The 24,341-nt window shown below is 38.3% G+C and overlaps 1 long non-coding RNA gene across 7 annotated transcripts in view; it reads left to right on the top strand.

The window, feature by feature from the left end:
* LOC117394351 (uncharacterized) overlaps positions 1-24,341 on the top strand; it is a 52,102-nt gene that overhangs the window by 5,579 nt on the left and 22,182 nt on the right. For 6 of the 7 annotated variants that reach the window (XR_009319735.1, XR_009319734.1, XR_009319729.1 and 3 more), the window contains exon 1: positions 21,344-21,487. The exons of the other annotated variant lie outside the window; for it this stretch is intronic. This is a non-coding gene — a long non-coding RNA (uncharacterized LOC117394351). Of the gene's footprint in view, positions 1-21,343; positions 21,488-24,341 lie in introns of those variants that run through there. 7 annotated transcript variants of the gene reach the window in all.

Here is a 24,341-nt window from a genome sequence, read left to right as displayed (position 1 = left end):
GGAAGTGTACTACCAACCTTACCCGGTGCTCTTTCCGATCGGGAGGGAGATTTACAGCATCGATTCTTTCTCTCTATCACATATTTCACCCATCAGAGTGATGCCGAAGTGATGCCAACTCTACATTTCCCAATGGCCCCCCCTCCCTTGAAAAAAAAAATCAGCGTTTTGGTGCTCCTTAGCCGCACGATGTTTCACTGTGTAGTGGAAGGGTTGCAACGCCAAATGGAGGTTCGTTATAATCTGCACTAACTCTCGAGCAATTGCTACGGCACTAGTGGATCTCAATGATACTGCCTCTGGATATCTGGTCGCATAGTCCACCACTACCAAAATGTGAGTATAACCAGAGTCAGACTGGTTCAATGGATCCACTATATCCATAGCAATGCGTTCAAAGGGAACTGAGATCAGGGGCAGTGGGACCAGCGGGGCCGGGCGAACCCGCCCCGGCGCTACTTGCTGGCATTCTGGACATTCCGCTACATATCTCGACACCTCTCCAAAAACTCCCATCCAATAAAAATGAGCCAATATTCATTCCCGAGTCTTGTCGCTACGTAAATGGCCTGAACATGGGACATCGTGAGCCAACCGCATGATCTCACGTCAAAAAGACTGAGGAACGAGTAATTGTGTTACAATCTGGCTTGTGCTCGTGGCTTGAAATACTCTATACAGTAAGTGCCCAGAAATAATGTGATGAGGATATGCAAGCGTCCGACTGCTCTCTACTTCCTTCCCCTCGATAGACCAAATCTGCCCTCAGATGTGTGCCAGGGAAGGATCATTTTTTTGTTCCAATGCTAGGTCCAAATCTCGGTCCCAGAATTTCGGGATATCGAGCAGAGCTAATGTAGCTTCAGCACTGGGGGCCTCAGTAACCGGGCCCCGCAGGTCACATTGGGTCCCTATCCCCTTTCCCTTACACTTGACAGACTGATAAGTTTCCCCCACCAAACCCCAGCCATGTTTTTCGGCCCTTCGCTCTCTTTTTGTTTTTCTCGGGCAAAATCGGGAAAGGAACAAATCAGTATGCAGCGGGAAAATGTTTCCAATAGTTTCTCCCACTGCTCCCATGGTCTCGACCCAAAATATCAGGATAGGGCAGCTTTGCAGATACCGCCACAATTACGTGACAGGTATGATATCCAACAGTTGAATCTAATTTAGTGAGGGGGTAGTCCTTGTTATCCCCATGAATACAAGAAATGACCACGACCCCAGGTGACCACCAAGGTACCCCCGTCAACAGAGCTTCTTCAATCAGTCTGCCCACATCCTGAGTCCACTAATGCGTGGGTGCTCACTTCACCAACCCTTATATCAACAATACAAGGCCCCTCCCAATACCCCTGGACTTACCTGGTGCCGGTGAATAGAAGTGGGAGGTTGCACCACACTCCACAGCCATTGGGCAGTCCCGAGCGACATGGCCAACCTCCTGGCACCGGTGTCCCAGGAAATAAGTTGATTGGGAAATAAGTTGATCAAGCTCTAGAATTTAAAGGGGAGGTTCCATTGTTTCTAATGTAAACGAGCATAGGCTAGGAAATAAGCAGATCAAGCCCAGGAAATAAGTTGATCGGATATATTAATTATTATTATTATTATTATTTATTTCTTATCCAGGGCGACTTACAATTGTTACAAGATATCACATTATACATTATTTCACATTATTTTTACATACAATTACCCATTTAAACAGTTGGGTTTTTACTGGAGCAATCTAGGTAAAGTACCTTGCTCAAGGGTACAGCAGCATTGTCTCTCACCGGGGATTGAACACACGACCCTCTGGTCAGGAGTCCAGAGCCCTAACCACTACTCCACACTGCTGCACAATATTCAATAAATAATTTAAAATTAATTTTGTAAGTATAATTTATATCAATTAGTAGATCTGATTTATTCGGCAGTATGCTGCTAGACAAGATGATGTGAATATCGCTTTAGATCCGATATATTAGCCTAACAAAAATGCATAATTTAAAATGACTTTTGTACGTATAATTTACATTAACATGTAGATCAGATATATTTGACAGTATTACGCATGAGTTTCAATCATGGAAAAAATTAAGCTCCATGCTGTGATTACTAACTAGGCCATGGTGCACATCAATCACATGATGTACTTGAAAAACAGTACTATTATTTTATATTTGTTCTTTCATTTATTTTTACATACAGTACTTTGTATATTAAATAAATAATTTAAAATGAATAGATCGGATATATTCGACAGTGTGACGCTACATAAGGGAATGTGAATATTGCTGTAATATATATTAGCAACAAATCATACTTGCCAACATTTGGATACTGTTCAGTGCGACGCTCATCTGTCCTAATTATACAAAGTACTGTACAGTACTTTGTATAATTAGGACAGAAAACGAGCAGGAGACTGGTTATCATCATACATGTATTTCAATTACAAGTTTGGGAAGAAACAGTACATTAATTAGTTAAAAACTAAAGAGTTAATGTCTTTGCTAAACCGTGGTAAATACGTGTAGTTCAATACCAACCAAGATAGCTATTGTAAGAAACAGAGATCATACAGTATATGTAGGCTACTGTAGATCAGCATGATCTTAAAAATGGTAAATTCCTGTAGTGCAACAACCATGTAAGACATAACGAGCAATCATATCTACCATGGCATACGTTTTTCATTTCTGTATTTGTCCTATCAAGAGGATTTGACAGGGTCCTTTTTTTAACATAGTACAAATCTTATCCCTTAGTAATACTATATATTACTGCAAGGAATACAATTGTCACGTTTACGAAGAATATTGCATTTATGTTAATGTATTGTGTGCAAACAACATGAGAGATTTTTTTTAATTCCCAACCTGAGTACACAACACAATTCCTTACTAAAAAAAACTTTCGTCTGCCTATTTGGGGTTAATTTTCTTCACCCTATCCCAATTTAAAAACCACAACCCTAAACCTAGAACCTTTTTTAAAATAAACATAATTGTATGTGTAACAATAAATGTTAATGCTTAAGGCATGCAGACAAATCAAGGTACTGTATATACTATTCATTTTTTTTTTAACTCAGTGTAGGCCTACGTTTTGCCACGTCTAAACTGTAGTAAAGTTACAGCTATACTAATCTTAAAATGTTAAAATACGAACTTGTCATACTAATATGATGGATGCAGCATGTCATCAGATTATATTACTGAAACATTTTAATTTTGATTAAAGATTGAGAACATTTTGATATGTAAAATCATTTAATATATAAATAAATCTCAGTGATCACACATAAACTACATCAGATTGACATTGATGTTATAGAAACATAAAAAGACAGAGGTTTAAAACGGTTTACCATAGAAACAGTCGTCGATCACACATTTTAAAGTTCATACGAAAAAGACAGTGGCACGAACACGCACCAACATACACAGTCTAGTAAATAAAACAGCCAGATAAAAATAAAAAGCCATGCAGTGAACCTCCCCTTTAATCAAACTGTAGCCCCGCCTTAATTTTGTCTACTTTTGCCTTACTGTGCTTGCGCGATCAACTTATTTCCCGGTCAACTTATTTCCTACAACATCTGTAACATGTCGGAGTAAAGGGCAGCCATGGAGAATGCATGAGGGGGCCCCTGATCTTACCCAGCTGGGGGTCGACCTCGGCCTCCATTGTTGTGGAGCGAGGCCGCCCGTTGGGTGACGAGGGGGTGTTGGTCCAGGGGTGAAGGGTGCGGGTGTGAGCAGGGGCCCCGGCCTTGGGCCTGGCATCTTGGGTCTGGTGGAGGGAGGCGCTGTTGCTGCAGACTGCGGAGACAGCAATGGAGTGGGCTGCGAGTCCTCATAGCCCTCAGCCAAGCAGACTGTGGCATCCAGTGTGGTGGGACGCTGACAACTGAACCAGTTCTGAGTGGTTGGCCCCAGCGCCTGCACGAACTGCTTGATTGCGATGAGCTCGGTGACTTCTTCTGCCGTGCAAGTGCTGGGTCAGAGCCATTGGGTCAGCTGGTCCACCAGCTGTTGCGCCACCACGCAACACAAAATAAGACACAAAATAAACAGGCACGAGGGCCAAACAAAAGATTCTTAAACACAAACAATAAATACAAACTAAAACTTACAAAAATAAGGCTTTCAGGCTGAGCTTTGCCTTCACTGGACTGCAAAATTTAAAAAAAAACCCAGCACACAAAGAAAAACCACCCTTGCTTCCTCAACTACCTCTCTCTAATGAGGAGCTGAGGCCTCCTTTTATGTCAGGTGGCTGGGTGCTAATTGATTGTTAAATACTCCCACCTGACACAATAAACCTGGGCAGGGAGGATAATTTAACCCCATCCCTTCCAATATTTACAAGGGCAGAGCCCTGCTCTGCCACAGTTTCATATTCCAATTGTGTTATTATATTTTTCTGTGTTTTGGAAGACTTCGATATTATCGAAATACATGCACGATATCAAAATACAATTTTCATATCGATGCCCACCCCTACTTTTTACACAGCAGCCGTGGAGAGTGTAGCCCTGTCTATTTACTGAAAGAGCTTGGATCGCATAAGCGATCATAATAAGCGTTAGGTATGCCTTCGCATCTGCTTAGCAACCCAGTAATCCTGTAGTTGGATTGAAACAAATTCAAGATACATTTCTAAATGAGATCTGGAAAAAAAACAAAAGAACAAAAAGAAGGTATTGTGTGCTCAAAAAAGAAATCTAAAATTCAGTATTGGAGCAACAGAAGCACTCAGAATGGTAAAGATTGTAAAATGTAAAGGGAAGGTGAAAGAATAGAGAGAATGACATTTGAAAGTACTTGCCCTTTAATATTGGCGGCTACTTTTAGTTTCCCAAAATATTTTAAGTCAAACATGTCATGAGACATCTGTTTTGGATAGAAAGCCTTTCTTGTGGTTTATATACAGTTCTGTATATGTTTACAATAAATAGGTTAGCATTTTTTACTATCGATGTTATTTTTTTTTAAAAATAGTCTTTATTTCAAGATTGTCCGGTTATATGTTGTAACTATTTTTTTCAGATTTGGTGTTATAATATTATGAGAGCTGCCAGTAAAGTATATTCTGCTCAGCCGGAGATCATTTATGAGATCATACAGTATATGAGAACAATATTAAAATCAGCTGAGGAATGCTACAGCATTGACTGTGCACATCTGAATAAGCACTGTCTAGACTAGAGCAGTGGTTCTCAACTCCAGACCCTCAATTGAATTACCAATTTGCCTAATAAGACCTTTTTAATTATTGAGAGTTGGAGATTTCAAATTACATATAGAATTGTTTGAAGAACTTGAAATCTCCAACTTTTTATAAGCTAAACAAATTAAAAAGTCAAATTAAGCACATTGTTAGTTCAATTCAGTGTTCAATTAAGTAATTGCAAGCTCATTTGGAACAAAATCCAGCAGACACAGGGGGTCCCCAGAACCAGGATTGAGAATCACTGGTCTAGATCACACAGCAAAAAATGAGAGAAAGATTAGTGAAAAAAACATGATCAGTGTTGTTATTTTCCAGGGTGTTTCTACATGGTTGGTTACTGTACTTCCACCTTTCCAGCTATACGAAGCAGACTGTTTTTATATTTTTTCTTCATTAAAAATTGTGCTCCAGAATGCGAGAAAGCAAATAAATGCAACAGGATCTTAATACTAACAAGGACATGGAGTGGTTAGCATTGATATTTCATTTTTGGGAGAACCCGTTCAGAATCCCTTAAAAGAGCAACTAGTGGGGTCCTGAAAAATGCAGCACTAAAGAAGTGAAAATGCATCATTCATAATTTTCTAAAAACCTTATAGTGATCACAAATACTTGTTATTTTAATCATATTCACTGTCCTCTGCTGTATTTGTAGAATGGGATGTGGCCACTCTGGATGCAGCCTCTCTCTGCAGTTTAATAATTTCCCTGGCTTTGCGTCCTCCACCTCTGTCTGATGAAAGATTGAACCATCTTAATATAAATCGTTCGATTTCTTTGTCAGTGGCTTTTGCTGCCAAGGGATTTCTTCTCATTGCGCCTGTAGTATATTTAAAACTGTCTTATGCTTCAAATAGTCACCCACAATGCTCTTTTTTATTGTCTGCCAATAAATGTGTGATTATTGTTTTATACTAGTCCTATTTCCTGGTGATTCTTTTATTGTATAGGACTCCCAGCAATCCATTATTTCCGGACCTCCCCGGGTAATCAAAGGTGGTGGCAGCCATACGCTACTCTCTGCAAATCCAGTTAATACACTACCCTACCTTCTAGTAACAGGAACTTGCTTCCTCATAGGCCAGTATTTATGCCAGAGATATTTAGAGAACAATTTGAAATGGCAGCTGAAGTTAATCAATGGAATGATGATTTGAAATTGAAATTCATGTCCTTATTGCTTTCTGGACGAGCTTGTGATATTTATGGAGAACTTACTCCTGAAGCTCGGGGTAGTTGTGAGAATTTAAAGCAGGCTATGGAGAAGTATTTGGTTCCTTTGGCAAGTGAAGATTGGAGCAGAGTGAGCATTTCTGCAAGAAAACATTTGACTGAAGCACGGCTGTGCGGTTTAATAAACAAACAGAAAATAAAAATACAAAACACTACTGCTCACAGAGCAAAAATAAAACAGTTAAACAAAAACAAAACTTTCACAATAAACAAGAACAAAATAACTATCTCAAGGGCCAAAACAAAAGTTTAAACAAAAACAAAACTGTTCAGGCTTGTCAGAGCCTTCACTGAACTTGAACTTTTTCAAACAAAAATACAGAAACACAGTAACAAACTGTTCACTCACCAACTCCCACCACCAAACAAAGGATTTTCTCTTTTTATACCATGTGGCTGGAGCTTAATTATCAATTATTCAATTAGCTCCAGCCACATTCTGACATGTATTTTGGCTTATCTGAAGCAGCAGAGAGGAGCAGCACCTGTTGTTGAGATGGAAAGCTGGGCTGAGTTGAGTGGGGGATGGAGGGGGGTGATTCTGGGACGCCAGAATCACCGTCGAGCCCTCTTGAGGTGTCGTGGGCTAGTCGACGAAACACCGAGGATGGAAGGTGCCCACTTGAAGACCCCAGAGATGTACCCTACTTAGCTCAATCCAGACGGTTTGCATGCTGATGCGCTGGGGAGACCGCACTGTGGTTGATCCCCGGAGCCAGCATCGCAGCCGTTGTGTGCGCTGATGCGCTAGGGAGACAAAATAAGCTGATCCCTGAAACCAGCATTATACTTCAGTCATCAACACCTGACAGAAGGATATCTACATCATCATATGGAAGGAAGCGCAAATGGATGGAGACACCTATGGATCACATTAGTTTACTGTAAAGCTACGTCTTAGTTGGTGCTTATCTTGACGAGAGCCAAGTTCAAATCAGCATGAAGTTTTAACATCTACTCTCGTGTAATGGAAATCGGCAGGGATAGGAAATTAACCCCATCCCTGCCAACCACCACCAAATCACCACACAACAATATTATTATTTACAGACAGGGCCCTGCCCTGCCTCACCTTCCCCTCCTTCTTCATAGCCAGCAGCTCCCCTTTGTGGGGCTCCAGCCACAGTATTCCCTGCTGCCATGAAGGGCTGGAGAGAGTAGTAGAGTATGCTAGCCGGGTCCTGACAAAACAAGAGCGTCGGTATGCTACTACTAAGAAGGTCATCTTCATGCAGTACTTCAGAAAGAGTTTGTACTGCGGACAGACCACAACTCCCTGAGATGGTCGAACAATTTCCAGGAACTTGAAGGTCAGCTCGCTCGGTGGATGGAACGTCTTGCAAGTTCTCAGTATAAAATTGTGCACCGTCCAGGAAAACTGCATGTTAATGCAGATGCTCTTTCAAGGCTCCCAGTTCAGACAGAGATGGAACAAGACCTCGCCCAGAGTGCGAGATATGCATCAGAGGCTATATTGAGTATACCTCCTGAAGAACCATTAGCGGCTGCTGTTCAAGTAATTGAATGGGATGGGAATTTGGAGAAGGCCCAACAGGAGGATTCGGCAATTAAACAATTACTACAATGCAAGGGGACAGCAGAAGATATGCTCGGAAGTACAAGCTCACCCTACATTGAGGAGATTTACAGGAGTATGGATCCAACTTCAAGTGCAGGGCCAGCGGTTGGTTCGGGTTCTCCCCACCTACCCAAATTTGGTTTCTGGGGTTCAGGTGGCTCTCCCTAGATCATTAGTACCTGCAGTATTGAAAATGTTGCATAACAATGTTACAGGGGGTCACGTGGGGATACAGAAATTACAGGAGGTAAGAGCTCACTTCTTTTGGCCAGGTTGGTCTGGGGATGTAAAGAGGTGGTGTAGGGAGTGTTCAGATTGTGCATCTCGTAATCCATGTTCCCCATTGTGTCCTTCTAAAACTTCAAGATGTATGGAAAGGATAGCACTTCATATTTTAGGACCTCTTCCTGAATCTGTCTTAGGAAACAAATGTATCCTTGTTGTTGGAAATTATTTTTCTAAATGGACAGAGGCTCTCCCTTTGCCTAATCAGAAGGCTATTACTGTGGTAAAGGTATTGGTAGAACAGTTCATCTGTCGTTTTGGGACCCCACGTTCAATCCACACAGATCAGGGCAGGAATTTTGAATCTGTTCTTTTTAGTGAGCTATGTAGACTCATGGAGATCAATAAGTCTAGAACTTCCCCCTATCATCCTCAATCAGATGAACTTGTTGAATGATTCAATTATACACTCAACTCTATGCTTTCTCTGTTTGTAGATAAAAATCAATCTAATTGGGATGAGCTCTTGTCATATGTGATGATGGTCTATAGAAGCAGTGTTCAAGCAAGCACTGGATTCACTCCCTGAATCCAGTGCTTGCTTGAAAACATAGCCTGCTGTATGTGTCCTCTGTGCGCTACCATCATTGGTAGCGTGACATGACCCATTTGCTTACTTTCTGTTCTTTTGTGTTTATAAATCCTGCGTGCTTGAGCGGTGTTTCAACTCCAACTCCCATGTCTCTATGTCTTGCATATCAGCGGTTACCCGCACATGTGACAGGAGCACCCTGTCACAGTCTAGTTAAAACAGGCTAGGAAAAAAGGAGTGTGCCCACAATTATAGCGACAATACAAAGGACCATTTAAAATTGTGAAAAGAATTTCAGATGTTTTGTATAGGGTTAAACAAGAAGGGGATGGTCAAGAATGTGTAGTACATTTCAACAGATTAAAGCCTATGGGCCCTATTCATAAAAGTACTTGCCGACTGCCGTAATAAAATTAATTTCATTTAAAGCTAATGAAAGTCGACCATATTGCTATTCATAAAATAATATGAGCAAATGGGCAACAGTCGCAAAGCACTTTATGAATGGCTATACAGTCGTTCAAGAATGAAAATCCACCTCTTTTTGATGACATCATCAACATAATTAATGTTCCCTAGGTGGCGTTGGTAGCTGTTGCAAAAGAAAAACAGAATCCACCGACAGTAGCCTACTACAGAAACCCAAGTCTGCAGCTGTCAGTCACGGGCAGTTTGCAAAACCTGATTCCGATGCCCCTTCACGTCTGCCAAAAATTCAGGACATGTCATAATTTAGAAAAAATGTATTTTTTAAATAAATACTTTGTATTTTCATTTTGTCTGGCAACACTGGTAAACACATTTCCATTCAAAAAATAAAAAATAAATAAAATAAACGAAAAGCACTGTGAGGACGTTTGAATAATACTGTAATTCTAGTAATAATAATAATAATAATAATTTTGAAAACTTGTTAATCTTACAAATTCAACTATTATTATTATTATTATTATTATTATTATTATTATTATTATTATTATTATTATTATTATTATTATTTTCTTTTCTTCCACCACCAAAATGGACCAAAATCAAAAGTTATTGTCACATATATGTTGATGACGGTATGTGATTACACATATCACTTTTTGGGGGTGACTGCACGTGACGCGTAGCTGCCATTTTGGATTCTACTTTTTCGCCTAAGTCCTAAGTCCTGTGCATCACATGCCCCCACCTAGCAACCGGACGTCCCGTCAGCTCCAAAGTCCAGTCTCTAGTCCCTGAGCCTCCGGGTACACCCGCTGCGGCATGGCAAGCAGTCCTGTGTCATCCGTCTGCTTTGGCCTGCATCCTGCCCCCTGGTGGTCCGACGGGCGTGCCAGTCTGGTTTCCCCCTCTTGCTGTCAGCCTCCAGCAGGACCCAGGTCCTGCCCAACAATAGCTCTGGGTGCCACAGGTCCAAGGCTGCCCCCACCTGAGGAAGTCCAAGCCCAGTATGCAGGGGTCCCAGACGTCAGCCAGCCAGAATTCGTGTTGGAAACACCGGCCTGCTATGTATGATGCTGGATCGTCTTCTTCTGCAGCCTCTGTGATCCGGGCTACTCACTCCCAGATCTTCGGGCATGGTGCATGGAGCTTACACTGCCAAGCGTGAAATGTGGAGATGTCTCTGCTGACCTCCAGCCCTGGTCCCTGGATAGCTCACCGTCAGCCGCTCCGTCCTTCGTCAGGTTTGCCTCCCAGACATGGGTAACCCGCCTTTGCTACCACTGCTGGAAAGGTATCGGGGGTAGCGTCCTCTAACTGCGCTCGGCTGTTGCCTTCTCCTGTAGCCATGCTAGCTCTTTGGCGAGGCGCTGGATCTGGAGCTGTTCCTCCGACACCATCTGCTTCTTGGTGCTGTCGTCTTCTCCCCAGCAAATGCCTTCCATGCTTCTCGCTTCTGACACCACTGTAGCACCCCGATTTACAGTACAATTCTTTACAGTCTGTCCCACAAGGGCTCTTGGGATAGCGCAAACGTGCAGTCCCTAGATTAGATCGCCCGATATAATCTATTTAGTCCCTAGATTAGATATTTAATCTATTTAGTCCCTAGATTAGATATTGTGATGTATCACATTATCACAATATACATATATATATGTAATAAAATACTTAATGCTTTATAGATTTTACTTAAAATAAATTGAACGTATAGCTACAGTATTAGATAAATTTGCTTACCACTGCATGGAATGGATTCATTTCCGTACAGTCCTCCATTCCTAAACTGGATGATGGTGTGAACAAATGCGGTCAGGAAGATTGTTGCCCAACTCTTTGTCCTTGTTAGACTGGTGATGGCATGGTAATGGTGGCCGGATTATACAAGCAGGGATAGATGCAGGAGTACTTGATTCCACAAATACTGGTGGTGCTGAGATGGCTGGTGCTGCAGACAGCAATGAGGACTCTCTTCAGGTTCCTCACGCTGTTTGTGTCAACATAATCGCTGTCACTATCACCAAAATGTGTCCTCAAAAAATCTAAATGTGCCATTTTTATATGAATAGAGATAAAAACAATAACAGGATGAGTTTCAAAGTTTTTTTAAGTGCAGTTTTTTCTTCACTTTTCTACATCAAAATAAAGTCCAGCTACAATTGGCAAAATATGTTTAAGTAAACATTTCCCACATTTAGATAGTCTCTATCTGGATTTACACCTCAAATAATAACTAGAAAATTATGATGTAAAAAACATTAAACATTAAATCGGACATAAATCAGAAATTATAAACCTGGTATTTGATGGCGTTTTTTTTTTTTTGTAATTCAGCATGATTTTTGAAAGAATTACCTAAGTGCACAATTACAGTACTAACCTGTTTTTACCAGAATTCTTACATCATGGCGAGGCATATTTTCTGACAAATACGAATGAATACATTATTTATATTATGGTCACTCATAAGATAAAAATTGCCAAGCAATTCTTCTCCTTAAGACAACTGACAACTGTGAACAATAAATTCAGAACTTCATAAAATTCTTAACTATCAATAATAAACAAACCATGGCTTTCAAAACAATTTCATTCATGAAATACCAACATACTACTGTCCAAACAAGAAAAATATCTTAAACAGTGTGGATGAGAGGAATTGCCACAGACTTATCTTTACATGGTAAAAGATGACCTCTCCGCCATTATTAATGTAACGGTTATAGGTAAAGAAATTGCTTGTTTGTAAAGTTTATTAATATTTTAACATTGGACTGCCCCACCACCAACACAACGACTAATGTAATATTTATAGCCTATTTTTTTCAAAGTGTCTTCAGGTATGGTGTGCTGGCAAAATGCACAGTATTCTATTTTTCCCGTAGGTGGTCACGTGGGACGTGGGACACAGTCCATCGTTTCGGTAGTTATCCACTTACAGTAGAGTGGGCAAACATAATTTCAGATTTTAACTATCAAAAAAAAAAAAATCGACTTTTGTAAACAGTTTTCATCAAACATATCTGAAATTAAAAAAACACAAAAAAATAAACATGTAAGAAATAATTTTTTTACGCACCAACCTCTCTTTTAACTTTACTCCTGGATTTTATTTTTAAGTCTCTGCTGACTTTGTGCTTTCATAATTAATATTGAAAACATATTTATTGATAAATTATTAATGGGACCAACAGGACTACTGCCTACTCCTGGCATGCCAAATAATCCACAACTGCCTGGCATTGGGTTATTAAAATAAGTACTAGTTAAAGAATATGTTTGTTTGAATGACTTAAGTCTTTATTAGAATTTGTTATTACCACATGCCTTTGAGTGATAAATAATAAACAGCATTTACACGCCATGTGTAGACATTGGTATCATCATCAGGTGGCGCTTCAATGTAAGATCTGTAGCTATAGTGTGGCACATCAGCATTCTTTTAATATGTACAGCAGCTGTACGCATGTTTCTGTTCCAGCTGCTGTAGCCATATTAAAATATGCCCTATCCTTCCAGGAGAATAATGACGTAATTTCGAGTCATGTTACACATAGACAGAAAAATAGAATTTTTCTACTATGTACAGCAACTGCCTATTTTTTTCTCTCCTAAAACACTGCATATTGAAATATAGCGATCGATATTCTGAAGCTAAAATTTAAATGAAATGTAAATACTTAGTATATTTACAACATATTTCACAAAATAAAGTATTAATAAAGTATTAATAACTATGTTAATATTAATCATTGTGCATAAAAACATGTTAAACGTCAATAGAAAAAATGTAAAACCTTATAAATACATTTAACATGTATTATTATATACTTACTGCAAAGGCTTAAGTGTAACCACAATACGAAAAATAGTAAATATGATTAAATGCCGAAAACAAAAGCCTAAAAATTAAGCCTCAACTAATAATAATAGCTAAAATAGTCAATTTAACAAGTGACTGATATATTTGTAATTTTACTAACTGTGTACCTACCTATACTATTAAAAACGTGACTCAAGGGGGCTAATTTGGAATAATACCTGCACATCAGCAATACAGACCAATCTAATGGTTAACTCAAAGGCAATCGTCTTGGAATGTTAAGTACTTGAAATAAACATTAGTTTCACAGCTAGAATGTTTAGTCTCTGAGGTAAATTTATATGGAAGGCCATCCTGGGTCAAGGATCCTGGTTGTGTAGTACATGTTTCAAATATTCGCTACATGTACTCATTTGGACCAATCAGAGCACAGAAATGACCAGGTGTACAAATTTTAATTGGTACATGTTATTATTTGTTTATTTAGCAGACGCCTTTATCCAAGGTGACTTACAGAGACTAGGGTGTTTGAACTATGCATCAGCTGCAGAGTCACTTACAATTACGTCTCACCCGAAAGACGGAGCACAAGGAGGTTAAGTGACTTGCTCAGGGTCACACAATGAGTCAGTGGCTGAGGTGGGATTTGAACCGGGGACCTTCTGGTAACAAGCCCTTTTCTTTAACCACTGGACCACACAGCCTGTTCTTAAATGACAAGAGCTATGTATTTCCTACGTAATTGGCACAGTAGTCAATAAACTGGTATCATTTAGACAAGAAGACATCAATTTAAAATAAGGAATATTGCAAATATGGCAGCAGGAGATTTTCTTCTGCGCTGCAAGCAAACATTTGCTGTGTGCACCCGTCTCAGTGAGGTTTTGCATTTGTTATTTTACTTGCCGTGGTCCTGGGACCTTGTTTATTATCAAGTATAATACATTTGTTAATAATTGTTATCTCTGTCTCCTGCTTTACTGTAAAAAATAGTAGGGGTCATCACAATCTATAATAATAATAATAATAATAATAATAATAATAATAATGTATTTTGTATAGTGCCGGGGGTGTTTCTTTACAATATTTGCCAGAAGCCCCGTCGACTATTGAGACCCAGCGTTTAATATGTAACATCACTAACATCTTCAAATACTTCAGATGCAATCATGGAGAAGCCACTAACATACAACCTTATATCATTAACATAACTAAATTGCAACATTCTAGCAATCATTAAAAGGTTGTGTCTGTGGGTATTAAGTAACAGTTTTATTTTATAACAAAATGCCACTGTATTGTTTGTACACCCCCAAAGTATAAAGCAAAAGTAAACAAGGATATGCAAAAGTTAGAAAATGAACAAGCAGAAGAATGAATCTGCATTGAAAAACGGAATTGCATCGACCACTGTTAATAATAATACAAACAATAAAATCCACTAAAATGACCACATCCAGTGTAACGCGCATGGTATTTGTAACTCACCATTTACAATTTACGGTGACAGAAATAAAAAAAAATACTACAGGAAAAGGCATATAAAAAAACATTGTACAAACATACGTTAAACAATAGGAAAGGCAAGTTTAAAAAAGTGTGTTTTGAGACGGCTTTTAAAAATATTCAAAGGCTCAGATTCCCTGATCACTTTTGGAAGAGCATGGAAATGTGAGGCGACTTTTCATTGGATCATTTAGTACACATACTATTTACTTTAAATTAATTGGCGCTTATTTCATTTCTAAAGAACTGATTGGCCCAAATTTGTATGTGTAGTAAAAATAGTATGTGTAGTTAACAAGTAGTAATTTATTTGAAACGTGTACTAACAGCACACGTTTTTGACCCAGATGGCCTTCCGTAAATTTAAAATGTGAGCGTCTTGGAGTGTTAAGTACCTTAAGTAAACAAGCAGACACCCTGTCTCATTCTACACAAACTAACTTGTTTTTGCCGAGAGGAGGCCATTCAGCCCATCTTGCTCGTTTGGTTGATAGTAGCTTATTGATCACAGAATCTCATCAAGCAGCTTCTTGAAGGATCCCAGGGTGTCAGCTTCAACAACATTACTGGGGAGTTGGTTCCAGACCCTCACAATTCTCTGTGTAAAAAAGTGCCACCTATTTTCTGTTCTGAATGCCCCTTTATTTAATCTCCATTTGTGACCCCTGGTCCTTGTTTCTTTTTTCAGGTCGAAAAAGTCTCCTGGGTCGACATTGTCAATACCTTTTAGAATTTTGAATGTTTGAATCAGATCACCATGTAGTCTTTTTTGTTCAAAACTGAATAGATTAATTTCTTTTAGCCTGTCTGCATACGACATGCCTTTTAAACCCAGGATAATTCTGGTCTCTCTTCTTTGCACTCTTTCTAGAGCAGCAATATCCTTTTTGTAGTGAGGTGACCAGAACTGAACACAATATTCTAGATGAGAACTTACTAATGCATTGTAAAGTTTTAACATTACTTCCCTGGAATTAAATTCAGCACTTTTCACTATATATCCAAGCATCTTGTTGACCTTTTTACAGTTTCCCCACATTGTCTAGATGAAGACATTACTGAGTCAACATAAACTCCTAGGTCTTTTTCATAGATTCCTTCTTCAATTTCATTATCTCCCATATGATATTTATAATGCACATTTTTATTGCCTGCGTGCAAAACTTTACACTTTTCTCTCTTAAATGTCATTTGCCATGTGTCTGCCCAGTTCTGAATGCTGTCTAGATCATTTTGAATGACCTTTGCTGCTGCAACAGTGTTTGCCACTCCTCTATTTTTGTGTCGTCTGCAAATTTAACAAGTTTGCTTACTATACCAGAATCTAAATCATTAATGTAGATTAGGAATAGCAGAGGACCTAATACTGATCCTTGTGGTACACCACTGGTTACCTCGCTCCATTTTGAGGTTTCTCCTCTAATCAGTACTTTCTGTTTTCTACATGTTAACCACTCTCTAATCCATGTGCATGCATTTCCTTGAATCCCTACTGTGTTCAGTTTGAGAATTAATCTTTTATGCGGGACTTTGTCAAAAGCTTTCTGTAAATCTAAATAAACCATGTCATATGCTTTGCAGTTATCCATTGTCGATGTTGTAGCCTCAATAAAATCAAGCAGGTTAGTTAGACACGATCTCCCTTTCCTAAACCAATGCTGGCTGTCTCCCAGGATACTGTTACCATGAAGGTAATTTTCCATTTTGGATCTTATTATAGTTTCCATAAGTTTACATATAATAGAAGTCAAGCTTATTGGTCTGTAGTTTCCTGGTTCGGTTTTGTCTCCCTTTTTGTGCATCGGTATTACGTTTGCAATTCTCCAGTCTGTCGGTACAACACCTATGTCAAGAGATTGTTGCATGATCTTGGTTAGCAGTTTGTAAATAACTTCTTTCATTTCTTTGAGTACTATTGGGAGGGTCTCATCTAGCCCAGGGGATTTGTTTATTGTAAGAGCTCCTAGTCCCTTTAACACTTCTGCCTCTGTTATGCTAAAGTTATTTAAAACTGGATAGGAACAGGTCGACATGTGATTTTGACATTTGTATCTCTTAGACCTTTTACCTTCTCTTTGAATGTTCTCTTGCTGTTAATATTGGAAAATATTTTTGGAATTGAATTTAGCCCCCTTAGCAATGCTCATTTCTATCTCTCAGCCTTTCTAACTTCCTTTTTGACTTGTGTTTGCAGTTCCAAGTACTCTTTCTGTGTACTTTGTCCTCGGTCCCTTTTAAATGCTCTGTAAAGTGCCTTTTTTCTCTGAATATTTTTTTTAATTGATCTATTAAACCATTTTGGCCATTTTGTTTTAGATTTTGATTTATCTACTTTTGGGATGTAATTGTTTTGTGCCTCTAGTATTACATTTTTAACCCTTTGCGGTCAGCGCGTCTCAGGCGCGTCAGGTCCAATTTATTCTCACATGCACAGTTTATTTTAGACGCAATGTTTAAAAGTATTTTTTTTTTTACAGTAAAATAGGTTTAAAAGGCACTGCATATCAACAGGTCACTCAGCACTGCATCTCCAGCCCCGCCCCACCCCTTGTTCACTGTATTTTTCACATACCTCTTCATAGTAGTACCATACCGATAAATCATCTCCTGATCACTCATTTTATCACCAAACTCCTCAATAATGCGATCCAAGTCATTATTTTATTACTGTAACATCTCAAAAGGCTCTGCAAATGTCAGTGATATTCTTTGAGCACTGGATGCAGAAGCAGCTATCTTGTTTGTTTGTCCGTGTTATCTCTGTGGTGCCAGGCTATGTGTATTGCTCAGATCCACCCCTTTTTTTCGGCTTCTATCGACTCTTATCGGTCTCACTCGGCCATTGAATGGTTTTCTTGGCTTTTTCCGGAAAAAAACACTAGAGACCTGTTTTTTCCGTCTTTTTGATGATGTCGGACAGGGTCCGACATTGGACCGCAAAGGTTTAAAAAACAGCCATCCTCTTTCCGTGGATGTTTTCTCTATTTTACTCCAATCTACTTCTGTTAGTCTCTGTTTCATACCTTTATAGTTTGCCTTTCTAAAATTGTAAACCTTAGCTTTAGTCATTACTTTTGGGGTTTTAAAAAGCACTTCAAATGAGACCATGTTGTGGTCTGAGTTTCCCAATGGTTCTCTGACCTCTGTTTTAGTTATTCTGTCATCATTATTCGAGAAGACTAAATCAAGGCATGCCTCCCCTCTAGTCGGTGCCTTGACAAACTGCATTAGGAAGCAGTCATTTGTCATTTCCACCATTTCAATTTCGTCTGTCATGCTCCCCACCAGGTTTTCCCATTTTATATGGGGGAAGTTGAAATCCCCCATTAATATGGCTTCTCCTTTGCTGGATACATTTTAATGTCATTGTATAACAGATTATTTTGCTCAGTGCCTAAATTTGGAGGTCTATAGCATGTCCCTATTATTATGCCCTTTGAATTTTTGTCCATTATTCTGACCCATATTGATTCTTCATTCCAGATTTAACACCTGGGCTTCAAGACTATTTTGATGTATAGTGCTACCCTGTCACAGATGGTTCTAGCATGTCCCTTTTGTGCTATAAGTCATTAGATCATTTTGCATGGAAGGCCTTGGTTGCAAGGGTGTGCGGTTCTTTGATGGACCCAGATTCAGTTAAAATGTGTTTGCCCACTGACGATGGGAAGGAGAATGTAGAGATGGGAGTCCAGCTAACAAGATTTAAGTTTTGCAGGTATCAGGCTTTTAAAGACTGTCACCCACACCTGTGAGCAGAAACAGACTCGCTGATAGCAGAAACTTTGGGATACAAATTGAACATTTGTGAAACTGCAATAAATATTGTAATGACTGTGATGTGTTTTAAAGAATATACAACAATTAGAAAATATTATTAGCAGATCTGTGTAAGGCCTGTGAGAAGGAGTTCATTGCACTGAAGGTCAGACTGACCTGCTGAAAGTTCCAAAACTCCCTTATCAGGCAAAAGCATATTTTTTAATTAGACTCAGAGTCTCAAAACATTCTGATCCAGCGAGAGCAGAATGGTAGAATCTATGGAGCACAGTTAATATGCTACAAGCAATCGAACTAGGTTTGATTATAGTAAGAAAAAACAAAAGTATTTTAATAAATAAGAAACCTAATATAATAACATTAAGTAAATGTATGAGCAGTCGTAAGTTTAAATATTCAATTAATATTAATATTAATAATAAAAAATTAACCTCTTGCCTTCTGTGTATATCAATGAAGTAAAACAGAATTGTAGTTTATAAGAGATTGCTATATTGACATATGTGAATTAGAACAACATGTTATAAAATCATTTAAAGTATAAACTGTAACTCTAACAGTAAACTTGCTGAAGGAATAAAACTAATGTTGTAACCTCATTCTCACCTGCTTGTAGTAAAAGCAGTGTTGAAGATGACTCATTGGTTTTGGCCGATGAAGCAGGGATTTTTGATGGTCAGCGATTTAAAAGCCAAGATCATTTCTATAATGAGCGATCTCGTTAATATTAACGAACGGAAATACCTTTCGGATAACAGAAGATAGGAGTTTATCTTACAATAATCATTTTCTATCTATAACAGAAATGAATTAGAACCTGGCAGGAAGAGATGGGAATGGAAAGCATAGGACGTGTTAATACGTTCAGTTAGATATTGGTTTGAAATAATGAGTATTGAAAAATGCTTACGATAGTGTTTCATTAGGGTTACCATATGGCTCCAGATTAACCGGACGCTGTGAGACAGAACAGGATTTCAAACTTGCCCCTAAATTGAAATAAATGAAGGTGTAAATGAACCATCCTTAGCTACAATTAAGAATGGTGCTTAAATACCCGCATGCGCGTCAAATAATTGTATTATACTAAGAATGAATTGCAGCCAGTCACTATTTTTTTCTGTTTGTTAAAATTCAATCGCCCATATTATTTTGCAAATACAATCGCATCATCATCTCGTTGCTCTATCGATAAATTAGCTATTCGTTCATTAAGATCTGATCAGAAGCAGCTGATCAGTGTGAATTGTTTGCTGCGCCCAAGCAATTCCACCACAGCAGGATTAATCTCAGCAAAGGTGGAGCTCATTTATACGTGAATTACTTTCAATTTAGGGGGAATTTTGAAATTCCGGTCTGTCTCAAAGCGTCCGGTTAATCTGGAGCCATATGGTAACCCTAGTTTCATATTAATCAACCCTAAAATTGGCAAAAAGCAAAGGTTGTCTTAAAACCTGCTTTGACTGGATTTTGTATGAACAGTGAAGAAGGTCAGACACAGTTCAGTCACTATAACACTATTACATTTTAATATGTTAATTCTAGCCTGTATTTAGATATAAATAACTGGACCTTCCCTTAAAATCTTGAAAGATTTATCAATAGAGTAAAATAATATTACAATTTCTAAGTGTTATACTGAAGTAACTTAATTAGAAATACATCTTATAATGCCATTTAAAGATAAACTGTTCAAAGAACATAGTAAAGGTTTATTATAACAGAAGCATGGCACTGACAACATTGCAACCATATTGTTGACACGTTTCTGATAATGTTAATTTCATTTAATCGATTTAAGAATTAGTTCAGTTTCTCCAACTAAATAAAAAGTATTTAGACATTACTCTATAAATTAAACCAAAGAATATACCTTTTTATATAACTTATATAAAGATTTTACTGCAGTAAGAAACAAAGGTATTTATTTACAGGGAAACTGTAAAGTGAAAGAATTAAATGTTTGTCTCAGACACACAGTAGAATTCTGGAAGAGCATTAGACCTTCAAAAAATAAAGCTTAGTCTTTGGCATCTCAAAGAAGGATTCGGTGTTGGCTCTTGAAAGTGGGATTTGCCAACCTTGAATGATAACAACGGAAGGTGCTTTAAGAAAGACAGGAGTATGTATCTCACTATATTATAAGAAAATAATGAGAGCTGAGTTATAAAAATTAGTAAGCGTTTTTTGGTATTATCTGAAAAGATACTGGTCCAGTCGTCTCTTGAATCGGCCAGAAAATTACTTCACGCGGTGAATTTGGAAAAGTGCTTACAGTGGAGTTTCATAATAATTGAAACAATAGTCTTGGCAAGTTAAAAGGGTGCCTGAATCCTGCTTGTGCAGGCAACTTTTGGAAACAGCGAGAGGTCAGGCATAGTCTGAGAATACAAGGCTGTTATATTTAACATGATTATTATAGATTAACTTTAAATGAAACTAACTGAACTGACCACTGTATGCTTATTCAAAGGCAGTCTTTGTCAAAAACTTTGTTAACACACATTTGTATATGAAGTTAAACTGGCCCATTGATAACACACTGAAAAGGTAATTTAATATGCGGCTAAGAGGGACATGTAGTTTGGACTCAGCTTAATATAATCAAATAGAGCTGGTTTTACATATTAAAAACATCTCTCATATATACACATATACTTGTATTATATTATAGCAAGGATTCTGTGAACTTTGGTCCATCTGACTTCAGAAAAAGGAGGAGTTGGAAAAAGAGAGCAATGAAATCATGTTTCAATGTTTTTTGGCAAGAAGTTATATTCAATCAGTTTTGAAAAAGGAGTTGAACAGATCCTTCTAGAATGTATCATTAACTTAAAGATAAGAAATGTCAAGGCCGAGTGATGATTAGATTTACTTGGGACCTGATGTATTCAATGGAGGGAAAATCCTATAAAAACCAAGTTAAAACCCCAGTCAAGTATCGCACGACTTGCTAACTACAAGCTGATGTGATCCATGCTCTGAAGATCTCTGAAAAACTGATTGCTGTTTAGTCATATTCACAAGTCTCTGCCTTTTGAAGACAGTTCTTATTTTTCAATATATCCTACACTACACTTCCACATACTGGAAGGTAAGCATATATTTGAATTGAATATCTCTTATATTGATGCATTGCTATAAGGTATAGAAATTATGTTTTAGACATAAGAGAGTGATATATATATATATTGAATGTTCTAGAATTTAGCAGTGGGCGTTTTTAGCTTTATGCATGTATGGACTAAGCATATAATTAACCATATCTGTATTACTATATTGAAGTATTAATGCTGTTAAACCTGTAAAGCACTGGATCGCCAGACTGCTTTTGACTTGGGATTTACAGTGGTCTGCGCAACCAACCAATCCAATTTTTAACATATGCATTTAATAAACTGAAAAGAGCATTACTACTGCTCTGATTCATTAAAATTTCAAATTAAATGAGTCTGTGTGATTTTCTTTATTATTAAAAAGTCATCTGGATACGTTGCAAGCCCAGTGCACGAACAATCCACTACAGGAGTTTTAAACATCTTAATGTCCTCCTGAACGTCTCCCCTGAGTTTAGGAGTGTGCTCAGAGCATATACATAAATAAAAAGAGTATGTTGCAAAAAATTCTGACAACCCCTCTGCCTCTTCTGTCCTGCCTGTCTTCCCTATACAGTGTATACCCACTAATATTATATTCGTCTCCATCACTCTCAGATAACCATGTGTCACAAAGACGGCCGGAGTGGGTGGCGTCAGACCAGATGCAGGAAATAAACAGACAGAGATTTGGGGTTTGGTGAAGCTGAGCGAATGCTTTCGCTCAGCATTTAATAACAGAACAGAAAATAAAAGGTTTTAAACACAAAAACAGGACACGGCGCTTTAGGCCAAAATAAACAGTCAAACAAAACGAACTAACACTTAACAAACGGTGCACGGAGACAAACAAACACGGTGAGAACAAACACTTTACGTTTTATTTTGCTTTTCTTTCTCCTTCTCTCTCTCCCGTTCTCCACACTCGAACACCCAACCCTGAGTGAAAGAAACGTGCATCTATATATACTGTTGTGCTGGGATTCAATTACTAATTAATTATTCACTTGAATCCCAGCACGTGAATTAATTCTGTGCAACCCCGTGCTCACATATTACATTTAACCAGCATGTGAAGTGATTTGTGCTCTCCTCGTGCCTAAATACAAATCTACACTTTTTAAATACACGTGAAACACAGACCCGTTTATATCCTGTGTACCAATCTATACACCAACATTAACACACGCAACATACAACACATAACACACAAATGCACACAGGGGCAGGGCACATTGCCACACCATGTTTCTGAAACACCTATCACATTGTAGTTACTTATTAGTGCAGTAGCTTCAAGTTCTAACATTTTGTTTCTGAGACTTCTAGCATTTAGATAAATACGTTTAATGGCTATTACCTGAGTTGTTCCCCTTGTTTTGATGTGGTCTCCCTTCTGTTTTTTTGTTTTCTCCCCCCTTCCTTTCTAGTTTAAATGCTTCTGAACCTCCTCAAGGATCCTTTCTCCAAGATTGGTTCCTTTTTTATTTAAGTGCAGTCCGTCCCACCTATATAGATAGTCCTTGTTGTAGAATGTGGTCCAATGTTCAAGGAAGGTGAAGCCTCCCTGTGTGCGCCACATTTTCAGCCATGCATTTAGATTATTTATTTCCAGCTGTCTGTATGCTCCTTTGCAAGGTGCCAGCAGTATCCCAGAAAATACCAGTTTTCTTGTCTTTTAATTTCCTTCCTAGATCTCTGAATTTGTTTTGCAGGGATTTTGGTCAGTCTCTTCCAATGTTGTTTGTACCGATGTGGATGACTACTACCGGGTCGTCTCCTGTTCATTCTAGGAGCCAGTCCACATTCTCAGTGATGTGTGACAAAGGCTCCTGGAAGGCACACTGTTGTAGTAAGGAGGTCCAGACTGCGCACTGAACTTGCTGTGTTTCTCAATATGGAGTCCCGAACAATCATGACCTCCCTTCTTTTTGCTGTCTGGCCATCACTGTTAATAGGATCCTGGATGTTGTTCCTTTTGTTTTTTGTTTTTTTGTTTTTGGTCATCTAAATTTTGAAGTGGCTCAAATTTGTTGGATGTTCTGATTTCTGGTGGTTGTGTTTGACGAAGTTTCTATTTTTCCCTGCCTCTCCCTACTTGAACCCAACTGTTTTGACCCTCTTCTATCTCCCTGGTGGCTTTCTGTCTGCTAGGGGTGCAGACGTCCATGAATTGTGGGTGTGCCAGCTCCTCAAGCTCCTGTTGCTGTCTCATGTCCTGCAGCTCCATTTCTAGCATACTTACTAGTTTAAACAAGTCCTGGATTGTGCGGCACTTTACACACACTTGGTTTAGCTCTGCTGGGTTTTCTCGAATTTCTCACATCATGCAGGTGTCACAGATTACTGGCTTGAAGGCCATGTCATTATTATTATTATTATTATTATTATTATTATTATTATTATTATTATTATTATTATTATTATTATTATTTATAAGTTTAATTTTAGTTTCTGCAGCTGTCGATCTGCTTTCAAACTGCTTCTAACTGCTCTGCACTTTTAATGCACTTCTCCCACGCTGTCGCTGGAAGAACTAGTCGTATCTGGGATTTTTTATTTTTTGTAAAACTGAGAAATTAATAATTCTAAAATAAAAATAATAAATAAAAAAAACATCACTTAAAGAGAAACCAAAAACTGTAACAAAATTATATTAGTAAATAAAAAAATATATGCTGAAGTTTTAAGAACACCACTAGTAAAGTTTAATACATTGCGTTCACCACTGTTTATACCTGAATATAAAATTATTTCATTTGAATATAAATACCCTTACCTTGGAAAATGAGCTGTCTCGATTGACAGGCATTGCCAAATTAAGTAAAAAAAAAAAATCTATATATAATTCTC

This window comes from Acipenser ruthenus, chromosome 3, assembly GCF_902713425.1.
Source record: "Acipenser ruthenus chromosome 3, fAciRut3.2 maternal haplotype, whole genome shotgun sequence".
Taxonomy (NCBI): Eukaryota; Metazoa; Chordata; class Actinopteri; order Acipenseriformes; family Acipenseridae; genus Acipenser; species Acipenser ruthenus.
Note: the sequence above shows the minus strand (reverse complement) of the source record. Positions and strands in the feature narration are given on the sequence as shown.